At 41.0% G+C, this 15,726-nt stretch overlaps 1 protein-coding gene across 2 annotated transcripts in view; it reads right to left on the reverse strand.

Annotated features, from left to right (window-relative positions):
* Positions 1-15,726, reverse strand: part of cdh4 (cadherin 4, type 1, R-cadherin (retinal)) — a 179,808-nt gene that overhangs the window by 67,885 nt on the left and 96,197 nt on the right. The gene's annotated exons all lie outside the window — the stretch shown is intronic.

Genomic DNA, 15,726 nt, shown 5'->3' on the forward strand with positions numbered 1-15,726 from the left:
AACTATACTGCAAATAATGCACCGTATGTGTGATGGTCTTTTTTTTTTTTTTTTTTTTTTTGAGTTTTTCCACTCCACGCATGAGTAAAGGGTTGGGGCCGATCACAGAGGCACAGGCAGAAGGATGGCGTGGGCCTGTTGAGTGCATTAGAGCAGATCCTCCAGTGGCAGCTGACATGAATAGGCCATTACACCGCACAAAACACAGGAAACCTACAGAGTCTGACACGAATATTTAGAAAATCCTTTTATTCTGTTGCCAAATTTAATCAACTCTCAATGCATCATTGTCCTATGATTCACAGCACGATGCAGTGGCTTGAATGCCGAGAATGACTGATTGTTGTTTTCAACATGTCTGTTAACACACACATGCACGCCATCCCCCGTCTCACTCTACCCCAAAGTCGAATGCATGTGCTCTGATTATATCTCACAAAGGCTGGCTGCTGATAACAAGACAAATTGATTTCATAAATCACCCAGAGAACAGATCTCTGTTATGAGCTGGCAGCGTGATTTAAAAAAAAAAATAAATAAAAAATCCAGCGTGAAAAATTCTGTACGGCAAGCTTTTTATCAAGCCATCTATTTCATTTATCGCCCAGCTTCCTGTCAAAAGCAGCTCTCCCAAACAACAGGCCAATAAAACATGCGCTCTGCTAGACCACTGCAGCTTAGTGTCACACAAATGAGGCTGCTTGTTTCCAACCTTGGAGTAATTCCATGCGTAATGGGACGGATGGTAAACATGACAATGTGTCTGCGCTGGCAAATGCAATCCATAATTTTATTTTTAAAAACAAAAACACAACAACAAAAAACCTGCCCCAGATGACAACGTCCTTATGTGAGGGATAAGCAATTGCCTTACTTTGGGGATCATTTATCACAGTGGGGGGTGGGTTAACATCAGGTTGTGACAACATGACACAGACCTGCTTGAATTGTCCACAGATGAATGTTTTGGCAGGCATGTATTATGTAAATGACTTCAATTAGTTTGAACTGAGCTGGCTAATTGTTGTCACTTAGGCAGGTCTCTCGTGGTTAAGATGGAGAAGCGAGTCTTCGGGATCCGTGTGCTGCTGTAAAGCGCTGCTTATGAATGCGTGTGTGTGTTCCTGCCTGTGTGTGTGCGTGGGAGTACGTTCAGATAGTTTGAGAATGTCTGCCCTCAGCTGGTGCATACATTCATATTGATCTTAATTCTACAATAAAGCCAGCAAGGTCTCCGTGGGTCTGTCTCTTGCCTTGTGTACTGTGCTGGTGCCAGTTGGCATGGGAACACATGTAATCTGCGAGGGATTGCCATTGTGCAGCATTGTTAGAGGACTCTTTGATTCTATGTAAAAGCACCTTAGTTTACCATTCACCGCCTATTTGTATGTACCCACGAGGGGCCTGGACCATGACCCCTGATTTCTAACACATCTACTTAGTGTGTAGAAATTCTTAAATGCTCTGCTATTCATTAAAATTCTGGTTCGCAAAAGCACATTTAAATTAGGTGGTGGGATCTGATCTGCCGCTTTCATCTCTATTCAACAGATAGAGATGAAAGCAGCAGAAAGACAACACTGAGACTAGATTCTGATAGGGAAACTCTGTGTGTCTGAGGGAGAGAGGGAGAGAGGGAGAGGGGGAGATGGTAGGATAAAAGGAGAAGGAAGGAGACAGATTCTGTAGCAAACAGAAAAAAATACGTAGTGATACATTACACAGTACATAAAATAAACCGTAATTGGAGCAATTTTCTCAGCACTAAAAATAAAATCCTTAGTTTTCAGCCTAATGCAGATTACTCGTTGTTGTCATAATGGAAATAGAAATGGTGAATGAAGACTAACACTGCTGATAACTAATCTGCACTTATTTATTGTCATTGTTCTCCAGGGCATGTAATTCGTTTTGTCATCTCACGCTTGACAAACTACGGCATCCCTTTGTACAAAAAGTCAAACCTGAAATGAATAAATGAAGACGAAGCTTCAGGGTGTTACTGACAGCCCTGAAGGTCAGTAAACGCTCAGCCCGTCTTCCATTTAAAATGACAGACTTCTTTTACTGCAGGTTCAATGAATGCTGCTACTAGACTTAACTTCATTACCAGGTGAGCTTATCTGGAGCACCAGGACTGAATGGAAGAGACAGAGGAATGTGCTGAGTACAGCTCTGGCCTTTGGCTACATGCTGAAGACTTTCGCTGTATAATTTATACAAGTGTACCGGTAGTTATTTTACAATCTGAAAAATCTGATGCTGAAATAATTTCTGTCACCCTTCACGCAGGCTCGTTTCTGATTACGGCAGATATCTGCACACAGCTCCATTCACCAGCCACTCTTCCGTCAATGTTTTAATTGTTAAGTGTGTCAGTTTGTGCTTGTCACTGGGCTTAAAACACATATTGCTGATTTCAACAAGCTAACAGAGCCAACTGACATCATGTCATAACCACATCTGGTGCATAGATAATAGCTTGCCTGTCATTAGCTTCTCCCAGTAGGTTTTGATTGATTTTGCAGATCAAGAAAATGTCTAATGGGAGACATCATGATACAGCATTTCAAGCCACTGGGTGACCTTGTTTACCCAGCATGCATATCTCTGTCAGTGCGAAGACTGTCAGGAAAAAAACTCACTGTGTTAAATTTTTCAGGACCCCTCGGAATCTGTAGCCTGGATGCAAACATATTTTCCCTGCAAACAACTTAACTGAATTATTGTTTATATATATATATATATATATATATATATTATTATATTATATATATATATATATATATATATCTATATATTTATATATATTTATATATATATATCTATTATTATATTAATTATATTATATTATATTATAATATTATATTATATCTATATTATATTATTATATATTCATATATGGGAAGACTGATAGCATTGCTTCAAACAGCCATCTCGTCAGTCCAGAATCAGCCAAAATGTATAAAAATAGAGACAATTTTGTGCCTTGCTGGTTTTGGCAACAGCCTTCTGACTCATAGATGAATTGTGTAAAATTGCCTTCTTCATCTATGGGTATATAAATGTGTGTGTGTGTCCCTGTACTTTGCCTTGAGGAATACATCAGGAGTATTAAGCCACCAGCTCAAGTGTGTGTGTGTGAGTGCGTGTTTGGACTCTGTTATTCTATTCGGTAGCCTGGATATGTGCAAATGTATGTGTGTTAGGGTACTGGTCTGCTTCTCTGAGCGTGCATGCATAGTATTGTATATGTGTGTATGTGTATGTGTGTGTCAGGGTGTATCCTGTATATTTTAGTGCATTCAGCCATCCACAGCATTGTTTGGCAGGCTGCTGAGGCTCGTGTCATTCTGCTCGGCTGCTCTTCTCTGGACTCGTACGGCAGAGAACATGCTGTCCAACAGAGTGGCTCGTGTGGCACAGTGGCGGCTAAAACAGAGTGGGCAAGCAGCCATGACCATACCAAGTCCTCCATGCACACACAGCTAGAGCGAGAGAGAGGCAGAGAGAGAGAGACACTTATGCTCTTTGTCTCTTTCTGCTTATAGATCCACGACAATACCCGAGAGGAGGCCAAAACAGCTCTTGTATAGAAACATTACACGTGATGACAGGTAGTAACTCTTCCATCCACGTGGAACATGCCTCCCTCATCCCTCCTCACCTGCCTACACCGTTTTTACCTGTCGACCGTGGACGCCTCCCCTCTCCTCCCTGGCATTCTCGCCTCTTCCTGTCACCATCGCCTCCACTCTCTAGTTCTCTAGTGTCACAGCTCCCCCGTCCTCTCCGTTTAACCCACCTCCTCTATGCTTCTCTCGTACTTCCTGCAGACTGAGAGACTTTTTCCCCGATGCAAATCAGGACAGCTGGTCTGAGCCAAAGGCCTAGCAAAACATGAAAATGGGCACCCTTTTGGATCAGTTATTACTTTTGTAAGGGAGAGCTAAGAGAAGAGCACAGAAGAACTTAAAGAGACGGAAAACAAAAGGCACGGTCACATCAGTCTGATTTTAGCATTTACACACTTGTTAGCTGGTTTTAGTGATTATATGCTTTTACGGATCATTTTTAAGATCTTAAGATCATATCTGTATTGTCTTGCTTTTATGTAACAACCTTTATTACTGTTCTAAGTCTCCCTTTTATGATTTTGCTTTTATTCTGCATGCCTCACATTGTATTTATTGCTTCTATTTAATGAGTTACAAAGTGCTTTGTTTTTTGTGATTTGAAAGGTCTATAAATAAAGATTATGATATTAACTACAGCTGCCAAAAATAGATGTCTGACACCAAACTGTAGAACATAAAATATCCCCTTTTATGCAGCTGACACAGATGCAGAGAAAAGTTTAAGTTAAAAGTGTCACTGTGGCAGCCTTGGTTAGAGAGTTAGGCATGTCACGTATAAAGCCGATGAATAGATTCATACTGAGCAACTCCTTTTGTTAAGGTGCTGCTCATCCCAGTCGTGGCACAGCGCTAAGTAAACATTTTCCCGTACCCTGTTGCTATCCTCAAGCCAACGGGAAAATCAACGCCACCCACCCAATTTACAAATGACAGTATTTTTGCCAGGCTGAAGCTGTGATAGACGGCAGCACTGAGCCCACCGACAAGTCAAATAACACAACATACTGTATGAGGCTGTAATTTCTCAGTTTATAAAAAAAACAACAACTCTAAATTCAGTGCATTTTGTGCGCATGTTGCAAGTAATCTCACAGGTCATAATTATTTGTATTTAGCATTTTAATTTTGGTGAGTTAAATCTGGAATAACAAATTTGGTTTTACTCATTAGCATCAGGAATTAATACGGAAACATGAATAAAACTCTAGTTGGATACTCTAGCATTTGTTTTAAGGACTCACAAGGAATAACGAGTGTCAGTCTCATATTCTGTTTTTGTAAAACAAAACTCAAAAGCTTCATTTTGCTAATGAACAGATAAGACCCTTGAATTAGACATAAAAAACCTGCTACTGATATCAGAAGGGAAAAACACGTAACATATCCCCAAAATGTCAGCTTTGTTTTCAGCTACACTGCCAAGCTTTTCAGTGCTTTCATTGGGGATCTACAAGGTTTTGATGAACTATAACAAACCCTAAAGGTGCATGTAATCCTCCAGTGTGAGTTTCAACATGAAAAAAGGCTGAATGTACAAAGTTTTTATCTGACAGCAACATTATAGCGGGTACAGATCTACTCAAGAGACATTTGAGCTGTTTTCAACTACTAAAGGCAAGAGAAATGAGAAAAGTTTACGCCTTTCAGTGGGTGGTGAAGTAACGGGTGGTGAAGCAGTGGTTAAAAGGGGTGATTGGCAAGTAAAGTTGTAAGTAAGTAAAGATGTAAAAATGTGTTTTCTGATGTTGTGATTTATCGCAACTAAAGTTCAACATCTTGTGAATCTGCAGTCAAACCTGAGGTGGTCCATGCAGTACATCCACAACCCTTGAAATGCTTTTGAAATCCAGCCCAGTGTGTCCCCACAGGAATGCTTATAACTAATTCAATTTACATGCTTCTGTTTTTAAAAACACTGCAGGTACAATGTGACTTTCCTGAAAAGGCTTTTTTTTTTTTTTTTTTTTTTTTTGCCGCAGTTGGAAATGAATTTTCTCTGCCTCTGCAGTTCTCTGTTTCAACAAAAGCCCACACAGTTCCCTCTGACAGCTCGCTCTCACAAAAGAGAACCAGTGCGACTCAAGTGTGTGTACGTGCGTGTGTGTTTGTGTCCCAGTGTGTGCCTGCGAAGGGAGCCAGAGTGAGAGAGAGAGAAGAGGGACATCGGAGTGGGAGTGTGTGACACAAGCTCTTTGCATATACGATTATTACAGTTGATGCATAAATAGGTATGGGTGTCATGGACTTGTCGCGTTCTCATGGGTGTGTATGTGTGTGCGTGGGAGAGAAGGTGCTGTCAACCTGCATTTGTGTGCGTCAGTGCTCATGTTTCACTTTTTAAACACCACATGCTTGTTATCTTGTGCCGGCGCACTTACAGTGCTGAACAAAACCTTGTCACATTGTTAGTGCATTGTCACATCTATAGGGCCAGCATCCGCCCTCAACCTCTTTGGCCCCCACCCTGTCACCCCTTTGTTTTTTCTTCTTCTGTCACCTCCCTCGTTCTGCAGGTATATGGATGAACAGCTGTAAAAGAAGGCATTCCCGCATTGGAGCCTACGAGCCTGTCAGGATACAGAGAGTCTTTATACTGCAGATCTGTCTGTAATGTATCCGCACACATACAGGATGTTGTGTGGGCCACATACTCGGTTGTCACAAAGGTTGTCACAGTGTTTCAGTGGATTATAGAGATTTCCCCACAGATATTTGCCTTTCTTTGCACACCACCTCTCTTGCACGTCGGCACATTACAGAGTAAGCTTTGCTCTACATTATAGCTCCAATCTCAGAGAGTTAAAGTTCTGCTGTAAACACTGTCCCGTGTGTTTTGTCCAGGGCACTTTTGGGTAGAGCTTTTGGGTTTTGCACATCCCCGGACCCTGCTCTTATCGCTGCATTAGCCTTCTCTCACGGGCACGGGCATGAAGAAGCTTGAGGAATGAGAAAGGGGAAAGAGGCGAGATAAAGAGGGAGAGCGGGAGCAAAGCAGAGCGGATGCAATTAAAAGACCGGGTCACAGATCGCAGTGCCAAGCGTCAGTGTGATTAATACACCACCATTCAGCCCAGGAGCTTTTCTCCTCTCTGTGTGGATGTGTGTAGTGTGTGTGCAGGGAGGGGGTTATGTTTGTGAATCTGTTATGTTCTAAGCATATCACAGCTAGGGGGCACCAGTGTGTCTCAATACATTTTATCTAAGTGTGCCAGGACTAACCCTGTTTAAGGTTAGGTCAGAAATTCTAGTGACCTGAACAAACCAGTTACAAGAAATGACCTGTCCTGGTCTCACGTGAGACAAAACATCTAACATCCAAGTTAAAAGACCTTTTTTTGGCCTAATATAACAAGATGCCACCATATTTCAACACTGTGGTGTCCAGGGTCGAAGAGACCTATTGCTGCCTTCCTAGACATAATAGATAGCTTGCCGTTGACGTTCCAATCTGCGTGAACAGACATCTGTGTCTCCAGACTACAATATGTTGACAATAACACCTCTATGGGTAAAGACATTCTCTTTGGCTAATTCTGGGTGTATAGTATTTGTGGTGTTATCTTGGCGTTTAAAGTTTATCCACCATCACGAGTTCAGCAGAATGTGAGACCGACTCAGGCACTTCTGATGTACTTTGAGAGTGTCTCTAATTCTCCTTGGCCAAGCATCAATAAATATTACAGCATAAGACATCGGAGGTTCCTGAACACTTTCTGAACTCCTGACCTCACCATTGACCTTTGACTTTAGCAATTTCTCCACAACAATTAACGCAGCACATTGGCTTTTAAAACTTAAAAATTAAGACTAATTTAAACTAAAGCAATTCTGAAATTCTGTTGTCTACTTTAATGAACATCCACTATCCTTGATTTTTTTTGTATGCTGTTTGGCTGACCATCTCATCAAAAGAAAGAAAGAAAGAAAGAACTTCCCCAACTGAGCTGGTGGCCCTTACCAGACCCACAGTCGTAGGGTAATGAGAAATGTTCCTTCTTGAAACGCACAAACATATCAACTGATTCTTTCTTTTATTTATTTCATCTGGCTCCCACTCACCAAACTTTGCCTTCAAGGCTTCCCCTCCGATTAAGCGTGAGCAGAGAAGGAGCCATGCTTTATCTCAGCAATATCTTTTTTTAAGGAGGTGAAGCGAAGAAACTGCCTCAAGGCTACACGCTGTCTGTTATCTCCCAATACAATATAATAATTTCACATAGCCCCAAGTGAGGTGGCGAGACCTCAGCTGGGCCAAGTGACAAAAAGGGGAATGTGAGCAAACTAGGGGTAAGGATCAGAGGACAAAAGGGGACTTCTGGGAAATACTGTGACTCTCACTCAACCGTATAATGACTGCAATGAAAACCCATTATTCTGAAGAAAGTTTTTTTTATTTTTTTTTCATAATGCTGCACACACTGTACAATGTGGAGAACAAACTTCAGGTTTTAGATAATGGTTACACTTTCATCATATTAACTGACACTGCAGAAATGCCAATTGAATGGGAGAGACATTACGACGGGGTGAGTAAATGAGTCTGGTTACAGTACATAAGGCAGTGCTCAGTCTGTGTCCAGTGTTTATGACTGCAGCAAATCTTAGCTGGTTATTTTTAGCTGATCTTAATTACCCTGGAGACTGGCCCTAATAAATACTATAAGAGTAAAAATGGGCTTCCTGCCCCCTGTCCCTCCTTCCCATCCACAGAGAAACTCACTCACAAGGTAATCAGCTTTTAATCCCCCCCCTCTCTCCTTAGGTTCTCTCATTTTATCAGCTCTCCGTCACCTTCACTCGCCGACTGAGCTGACCAGCAGCCCTTTCTTCTCTCTCTCTGGTTCTTTCTATTTCTCTCTCCATCTTTTCTCGTGCTATTAGCACAAAAGTGTTTGCATCCTTCCCTGGTGATTGTTTAGCTGCTGTGTTCAGCATCTTGATTTGATTCTCTACAATTGCCCTAATTAGCATTACAAATATACGCTTAGAAAGGAACAGAAATATCTGTTATGCCTGACAGACTAATTTAAGGGAATGGAGGCGAGAGGACAAGGCAATGCTACATTTGTGTGATATAAGGTGTATCATCTTGCCTCAATAATGAGTTGTCTTATCCGGGTTGGCTGAAACCTTTCACTACATTATGTAAATCAATAAATAGTGTGTTTGCTAGCACTGAATAAAACAGCATACAAACCGACTGACAATGGGACCATACCATGGATGTTCAATCATGATAAAAGATGTAATCACAACAAGTAACGTACCTCTTATCTTCTCTGGCTCTCGCCCTCTCCAGCCCAGATCATGTCTTCTAAAGCCAATGATTAGACTTAAGACAGATCTCCCTCATTATCCGTTGCTCTCATCAATTTCTCCCTAATCCTGTCTCTACTCCAAAGCCCCCTGGGGCAAGCGATAGGCCAGAGACAGCCATTTGTCTCCAGGCCCCGATACCAGGGACAAAACTTATCCGTATTTTCCCTAGGAGGAGATCAAGGCCATCCCAGAGGTCATCTGCGCCGACTGCTGTAACACGCCTAATTGCCACACTGCATCTTTTTTGACTTTTCCTTTGGGTATGTACTTGCCGTTTCAAGAGTAATCCTCGCCTTTCCACAAGCTGGTCATTTTCCACTCACCTGATCTAAGATGGGAGACTACAAGCAAGGTGGTGCTGAAGTAATTGTTCAGCCCGATTTCTTTCGGTCTGAGGCTGTAAAGATCTTTCTACTGATCAGTCAGCCAAGTAACAGATAAAAGTAATCGTTCTCATTTTTGTCAGCCAGCACACAAAAGCAGTTAGAGGTTGGTTCCTCCAGACGGTCAAGCACACAAAGGGGATGATGATCATCTGAAGAGCACAGCTACACGGAGCACAGGGACAAATTGTTGTGAGCCGGGTGCTGATGTTGTCATTATGAAGATAATTGTTTCTCCAACTACTAGCACTGAATCAATGCATAGTGCTTCAGGCCTGAACAGGAAACATTTTACATTAAGTGCTGAACCCACTAAAACGGGGTTAGAGGAGCAGTGTTTGTGTAAACATTCATTTTGAGTCATTTGCAGTGTGGATACTGCAAAACTTTCAAAGAGCAAGCTGAGAGAAGAAAAAACAGATCCCGCTGAAAACTAAACTAAACTAAATAAAGGCATAAAAAAGACCAAACACATAAAATAATTATCAAACCTTCAATCAATTAGTGCAATCTACAAAGTCTAAAGCTGCATTATTCATTTATTTCTGGCTTTTTGGGTCTGATGAATTAGCATATATAAAGTAGCTCTGGTGACTGTGTTAGCAAACGTTTGTCTTCAACATAAGCCTTCATCTGGAGTCATGTTTCTGGTCGCTTTAACTATTAAATGCTCCACTATGTTCACTAGCTAGTCACTAACTTTGTTTCCGTGTCTAAAACAAGAAGCTGAAAGGTGCTAAAATGCTCTGTAAAGCTGCAGAGTTGTGTGATAATTGTCTGTCACTTCGAGTGACCCCTTTCACATCACACATTTAGTCGTTTATTATATATTTATTTAAAAATACTGCCTCATGCAGCCCTAAGTTAATGTCTTATAGCTCAGAGGGCAGCATGAGTTATAAATGCAGCACATACGATATTTAAGCCATTATCTCTGGAACACCACACTGTAGCTAAAATATTTCTTCCTTTGTAACCAGCCTTTCACAATCCCAGTTTGAGCTTGGATATGCATAGGTACTTGAATTAAAAAAAGAAAAATACTCCCTGAGCCTTTCAGAGTGCAGCCCTCCCTTAAAAGCAACAAATCTGAGTTTCTTTCAACAGCTATTTGCTTTGAAGTCATCCTGGCCTGTTCCAGAAAATCAATTAAAAACATGACTAATACATTTGCACCTAACATTTTCCACTTTTCCTCTTTAGAGCGTTTGATGTCCCCCACTGCCTAACACTGTGTAACTGCTGAGATCACAGAGATAGTGACAGGAGGATTTCAACAAGGACCCTTTCGTGCTCATTCGCTGCTTCAAGTGAAGCGCCGACCTGACGTGAAATGAAATAAGAAGGATATCAGTGGACTCCTACTGTGCTGTTTTTGCACGACGCTCGACACAGAAATTCAGCAAGTACGCCGATCAGTTCAATATCATGTCCTGTGAATGTCTTCTTTTGTCTTTTCTTCTTGGATGATTTGTAAATAATCTAATGCAAATGTCTTTTTGCTCCCATCGCTCTGCCCCTCCTTACATTTTCTACACTATTCCCAGAGTGACAGTTATCAGAGAGATCTGCAGTGGTCCTTAATACGAGCGTGCCGCTGTCCCTTAAGTGGGCAGTGCTAAGCCTCATTGTCTGCTATAGATGTAGGAGACACAATAGGAGAGGCTGAACCTCTCTGCTCAGTTATCTACCAGGAGGGAATGGGAGGTCGGTCTCCCCAGGCCTTGGCGCCAAAACCATTATTCTTATCACTGCAGGACAACTCACCGCAGGCCAGAGAGAAAAAAAACCTTCTGAAAGGTGAAATGCGTGTGTCTCTCAGTGTGTGTGTGTGTGTTTACCTCCTCCCTGCCTCTCACACACCACACTTTTCTGTATTTCTCATTAACTGATAATACATCACTCATGACCTTGTGATAAAAATACATTAGCTGGAGACAAGTCATTAATCTATAAAGAATCAGGCTGTTTAGGTTATCGGGTGAGAATGGGTATACGTGTTATCGCACAAGTGAGGGGAATAGGCTTAATTGCCCTTCTTAAACGAGTCACTGTAAAGCAGAAGTGGTTTATGTGTTGTCTTTCGGAGCAAAGTTGAGTCCATCATGTTTGGCAGACATCGAGCAACACGACTGATCATTGTGCCGCGGGAAGAACAGCTCCATCGCTAGTGTTTGTTTGAGAGATAAAGGTCAAACTATGTGTATGTTCGATTGCTGCGGTGTAGCAGTTTGGTGCAGCTTTATGAGGAGTAGGGTTTGATAGTAAAGCTAGATTTACTTGACCCAAGTACATAGATACTTACAGTGTGTTTGGATTTTGTGTCACATTTCACCTATTAATACCAATGCAAACTCAAGATCAATGTACTGTATATCATCAGACTGTATTGTGCCTTTATATATCCCCCACAGTTACTGACTTAACACCTTAAAACGTAACCATAAATCCAGTTTTCCCAGTAAGCCACATTGGTAACTATCATTTTATTAGTTTCTGGCCGGCTTCCATTGACAACCACTTTTCATGTTAAAAACATCCCTGGATGTACCCTTACCCTCAGTATATGGTCCTAATCTTCTGCCTTCTGCCTCTTACGTAAGCAAGAGCACGGCTGGCACATGGATAACCAGCCTTATGAACAAAAAAGCTGAAAAAAAACTATAAAGAGAAACTGTCAGCACCACAGGATAACACACAAGACAGCAAGCATCTTCAGACAGCTCCATTTAAGAAACACTCAAGCTTCATCCAAAGCAGAACTGACAAACAGACGCTGATTAAAAAGAGGAAAAAGGCACCGCAATAGGTGAAACATTATTGAATACAGCTAACACTTTGTTATGTTGTTGTTATGTTCTCAAAAACATTTCTGACACAGCTGACAAACTGTTTTGCAGCAGGTAATTTAACCCACCAATTTTAATTTCCCTACTAGATACATGACTTTGAAAAGTCGCAGTCTAAAATTAGTTTGTTACTGTTTTATTTTGCCTCGCAGCAGCTAAAAATGCTCCCTCTACAGTGTGTGTCTGTGTGTGTATGTATGTGTGTCACACAAGACAGAAAAGAAGCAAAAGCAAAAAGTCATTTCTATTAAACTAAATATGTTTAATCACTCCTGGTATAGTTTTTCATTAATTAATGAAGGGATAATTACACAGAACCATCATCATTCGCATTACAAACCATTAAAATACACCATCCGTTCTGTCAGTTTGGCAACCAAAACCTGATGGCTGGTTGCCAGTCTGGCAAACCGCTTCAAAAATTTACTCTGGGCCCCTGGAGAGGTTCGCTAAATTTTGTTTTCTCTCGAGCAAAAGCTTTCAAACTCTACTGTACTGTAAGACTGTACTGAATACACAACACAAAAGCACACCAAGAGCCTGTCTCGCAAAGACGGATTATTAAATTAGCAGTATAACGGCGCTGAATACAAGGCGGAATAACTCTTTTTACTTCCATTCATGGTCAAGTTTCAAGGGTTCTGGGTTTCACTTTATTCAACTAACATGATTATCCTTCTTCTGGAAACAGGGCCCAACTGAATCGTGAAAAAAGCAAAACACATACAGAGCCTTAATACGAAGATTCAATATAACAAACAGATGTAAGCAAAAGCTGCTGGATGTGTGTGCAATGCCCAAGTTATCCACAGCAAATGTACCAAAGCTGACAAATGTAAATTTTTTTGGTTCTTTAAACTGTCAGTACTCAGCAGAAAGTGATCTTTTAAATCATCACCTTGCTCTGCCTTATTCAAATTCACAAAATTGTTTCCCACAGTGTTTACAAACATTCCACATGCTCATAAACCTCCAGGGTGAAAATGCATATTGTGCTAATATAAAAATATCAGGCAATACAGTTGAGTGTGAAAAGTATATTTAAACCTGCAAATCACCATGTAAACAAAGTCTGTGGTGGAGGAATGTGTTTGACATACTGAGCCGTGTTACAATCACAGCTCCGGGCTTCAAGATATCAAATTAATTGCTAAGCTGTATTTTCATGCCAAATCCACCACTAAATTTGGCTTCTTTGGCAGCATCAATTTGTCAGTGTAGGTGTTAAATTTCCCAAACAGTGAGCCTATCTAAGCTAGCCAACAGCATTGCCAGTGTCATGCGCTGTAGCTTGCTAACCTATAACATATGCTTGGACCTGAACAGCCTGCTACAGTATGCATAAATCTGTCCTGCCGCAGGCAGTGAGGTGACAGAGAGGCAGATGAGGACATCTAGTGCAGTATGAAGGATGGTGGCAGCCGTTCCCCCAGGCCACGGTGATGGCACTACATCGATCCAGCCACTCTGGAGCCTGAAGTGCAGAGCCTTTTGGCTTTGTCAGCACTGTTGAGCTCAGCATTGCTCCAACTCCCCTGATCACTGTCAGAAACCCAGGAGTAAAAACCCAGAGAACAGGAAGAAAAAATGCTGATGTATCTGGAGCCAGACAGGTGGTGCTGGATTGGCCAAATCACTGCTAACTATTCACCAAAACTCTTGATAATTTTCTGGCTATTTTAAGATTCAGGTTAATGTTTACTGTTAGGCAGGAGGGAAGCAGAGAGACATCTATCTTCAAACAAAAGCACCTGTTTGTCTTATTCAGCCTGCCAACCGGTCCTCCAGGAAACTTAATTCAACTAATCCACTCTCATATATTTACACAGGTGGAGGTGTGATGGCATCACTGAAGGTATGCACTGTGTCCTCAGACGGCCAGTGTTTGTCTTCTGAGGTAATTCACTATGTACTCTAGTTAATATCTTGTGTCATTAATCTCTCAAGACACTTTGGATGTACCCTGAGACTTTCTGCTCTCTGTCATCTCTTCGCTTGCTGAATAGAATCAATACAGGCCAGACCCTGGACTTTGAGCTTCCTCTTTTATTGTTACCTCTTTTTACCGGTGTTTCCTCTAGATATGAATCATAGTGCAGGCAAGCATGAAAAATGTGCAGAATCTAAAAGTACAAGCTTTGGCACTGAGGAGGCCTTGAAGTGCACAGACAGAGGGAGTACAATTAGTTAAAACCTCACATCGTGGGGTTAGTCTGGGGCATTCTGAATATGGTAGCCAAGGTTGGGCACAGATTTAAGCAATGACTGTGGCATTTACATAACACCATGCTCAACAATACAGGAACACGACACACAGGTATTTGAAATATTCGAGAAAGCTAAAGTAACTCATTTGTTTTAAGTATTATATAATTACAAGAGTTAGAACAATGACACAACTCTTATCTTAGCAGGGAGGCTGTAAACAGGGAACCCAGCTAGACTGGCTCTGTCCACCTGTAACAAAACCTGCCCGCCGTCACATCTAAAGTTCACTAATTAACATGTTATAACTTATTTGTTTTACTTGTTTAACTAACTAAAAAACAAGACACGTGCATCAGTAATCATGTGTCATTTTTTAAACAGATAAAATAAACAAGGTCTGTAAATAATAATAATAATAATAATAATAATAATAATAATAATAATAATAATAATAATAATAATAATGAAAAATAAAACTTATTATGCCGGGACTTGTAAGACTGAACTTGGTCTTTCTGCTGTGCACAGGAAAAATGCTTTCATTCACCCCATAACTATTTGTGCATTCAGCAGTAATGGTGCAGTGAAATCCATTAAGCACAATTGCTATGTTGGCATGGTTACTGTTTAGGTGGGATAAGCAAATTCCTGCACACACAGGAAAATGTGCAGGGTTGTCAGATGTGGAGAGACGACAAATATCTTTCTCTTCGGTTATGAGTCAACATAATGAAACAAGCTTGTTTTGAGAGATTTTCAGAGAAATTCAGAGAAATTTTGTTTTACCCTCGGGACATACATGATGATGCTGTATGTAATCTAGAGAGACCTGCACCTACACCTGTGTTCTTCACAAATTGCTTTTTTGGTCCACCATTGCAGCTTATTTTCAATTATTTTGTAATCAGAGTAAAATCTAAATAATAATGTTTGACATCTTATGAACTAGATATGTATAGTTGATAAAGTGTTTATAAAAGACATCTTACGATGAAATGATGGCATAACGTGACATTTCACTCCATTGTAGCCTACTGGAAGAAAAGAAAAAAAAATCTGAATACGTATTTCCAATGAAATGCTTGCTGGGAAATGTCAAGCCGGCTGTCTTTAAAAACGCAGTGACATTTTTATTCCATCTTTCAAAGCTGTGATTCCATCTCTGCAAACAGATGCCCTAATCTCTGCTGTTCCCCAACAGACAGAAGCCCGACAGATTAATTCAATTACTCTTTGACTTGAGTGAATGAAGGAAACAATACATTTCTCATTTAAGCCTAATCCTGTGTGGGAGCAGCCGAGGAGTAATATTGCAGGTGGAGGGAAGGC

This window comes from Larimichthys crocea, chromosome VI (genome assembly GCF_000972845.2).
Source record: "Larimichthys crocea isolate SSNF chromosome VI, L_crocea_2.0, whole genome shotgun sequence".
NCBI classification, from domain to species: domain Eukaryota; kingdom Metazoa; phylum Chordata; class Actinopteri; family Sciaenidae; genus Larimichthys; species Larimichthys crocea.